The following is a 2,500-nucleotide window of genomic DNA, read 5'->3' on the forward strand; positions in this document are numbered from 1 at the left end:
TTACTATGATGGATCTAGGGGGGACAGGGGGGCTTGATTTCCTCACGTCACCAGGAAGTCGTCAGAGGGTCGTCAAAGGGTCGTCAGAGGGTCATCAGAGGGTCGTCAGAGGGTCGTCAAAGTCTCTCATGGGCAAACACATGTTCCGTTCAACGATGCAAATGACTAGATCACACTATCAGGAGATCTATCAAACTACATCCCACCAACAGGAGATCCTTCCTTATAGATCCAACAAACAGGAGATCTTTCTAACTAGATCCCACAAACAGAAGATCTATCAAACTACATCCTCACAAACAGGAGCTCTTTGCTTCTAGATCCCAAAAAAGAAGATCTTTCTAATTTGACCCCTCAAACAGGAGGTCTTTCTAACTAGATCCCACAAACAGGAGATATTTCTAACTAGATCCCACAAACAGGAGATATTTCTAACTAGATCCCACAAACAGAAGATCTTTCAAACTACATCCTCACAAACAGGAGCTCTTTGCTTCTAGATCGCCAAAAAGAAGATCTTTCTAACTCGACCCCTCAAACAGGAAGTCTTTCCAAGCAGACCCCTCAAACAGGAGATCTCTGTCCCTAGATCCCATCACACAGGATATCTCTGTCCCTAGATCCCATCACACAGGAGATCTCTGTCCCTAGATCCCATCACACAGGAGATCTCTGTCCCTAGATCCCACACGGTGAGGCATCAAACAGGAGATCTCTGTCTATAGATCCCACACGGTGAGGCATCTGGGTGTGTTTTTTGACAGCCACATGACTGCCCCTCACACGTCACTAAAGCTCACTGTCGTCAGTGGAAACGCCCAAGGGGAGGAGAAGACTAACAAGCTCTGTGTCTCTCAGCAAAGGAAAACATTTTTAAACGGAGAGACAGAAAAAAAAACAATTGAATTTCCGAACACACGTAAAGACTGCAATAGCAGCAGTGAGTCGAAACAGCTCAGGAAGAGCAAGGGTGGGGGAAACAGGAACTAGGCCAGCTGTTTAGAATAATGTGATTTGTGTGTGTGAGAGAGAGAGAGAGAGAGAGAGAGAAAGAGAGAGACAGAGAGAGAGAGAGAGAGAGAGATTCTCGTTTGTGGATAAATTGCCCCTTTCCTTTAGATCCCTGTGGTAGTCCTGGCTGAATCAATATCAGCTCTCTCCCGAGGTTGACACATCCAAATTGCTTTTAGACTCATTTCCACTGGGGCCAAGCCTCAAAAGAAAGGCAAAGTTACAAGAGCCTCGAAAGAAAGTAAAAAATGATGACACAATAACATTAACGCTATACAATGCTTAATATACATTACAGACCAATGAGAAACCAAAGAGTGTCCACAGCGAGCCAAAAAAGGACAAAAGGCCCCGGTAGTGACCTTTCTGTCCATCCATCAATCCATGCTCATTGATCCCTCTCCCCTGGAGGTCCTTTAGTGTTATGTAGAAGTCACTAATAATAAGTAGAGTTTCCTCAGTGGTGCAGTCCTGTGGAGGAACACAAGCTTGCAGGATCAGATCTCCACTAAGAGTCCAGTTCTCAGATCTCCACTAAGAGTCCAGGATCAGATCTCCACTAAGAGTCCAGGATCAGATCTCCACTAAAGAGTCCAGTTCTCAGTAGGGATGCTCACGCACAGTGCTCAAAACTGTTCCGGAATTGTTCAGACTGATTCTAGAACAGAGCACCGACCAATCAAATACCTGTGCTCGGCGAGAGGAACAAAATCATGACTTCATTCTGAAAAATGTTTTTTTTTGTCATGATAATCACACCAGACCATGGCATGTGTTCGGGCCTGGGTGCATTTCCCCAAAAACTGTTTACGCATTTACGACCTCCACTCCCCTGCTGAGAGGACCGAGTCCAAAATGAAGAAAAATGTCTGTCAAATAACAACAGTGCCGTGTGTTGGCACAACTATGCGTGGGGAGACACAGCCCTGGTTGAATGAGGATTCCAGACGCGTGTTGTCTCCATATTGTACAAAGCATCTAGTGGATACCAGTCCTTAGTAATATGCAGTGGAAGAAGTACGTATGAAGGGAGAGCTAACGTGTGTCACTGTAAGGTACACACAGTACAGGACAGTATGGCAGCTGGCAGGAGGATTGTGGATACTTCGACTGATATTGAGATAAGGCTTTCAAAAAACCTCTGTCCAAGTCATTTCTACTTCTCTCAAGTCCTGTTTCAATGAGAAGTGGGGGAGCCCGTCGCCCTCAGAAACACGATGAGCCGCACAGGAATACAAAAGGTGGGAAATGTCAGACGCGGGGAGAAAGAGCGGGAGAGAAAATGGATGAATCAGGTAAATAAAGAGAGAAGACATTTCCTGAAGTACAGAGACGAGAATGCACTTTTTCTCTCTGTTTTTCTCGACTCTCTCCCTCTCTCTCCCTCCCTCTCCCTCTCTCTCCCTCTCTCAGAGAGACACAAAAGCTCGGGACGAAGGTAATTACCGAGATGTGAAGGGCAGATACTGCACCCATGAGGAGCACTCCA

The 2,500-nt window shown here is 45.9% G+C and overlaps 1 protein-coding gene across 1 annotated transcript in view; it reads right to left on the minus strand.

Annotated features, from left to right (window-relative positions):
- hcn4 (hyperpolarization activated cyclic nucleotide-gated potassium channel 4) overlaps positions 1–2,500 on the minus strand; it is a 125,116-nt gene that overhangs the window by 66,094 nt on the left and 56,522 nt on the right. The window lies entirely within an intron of this gene.

The sequence above is a fragment of the Clupea harengus genome, chromosome 6, assembly GCF_900700415.2.
Source record: "Clupea harengus chromosome 6, Ch_v2.0.2, whole genome shotgun sequence".
NCBI classification, from domain to species: Eukaryota; Metazoa; Chordata; class Actinopteri; order Clupeiformes; family Clupeidae; genus Clupea; species Clupea harengus.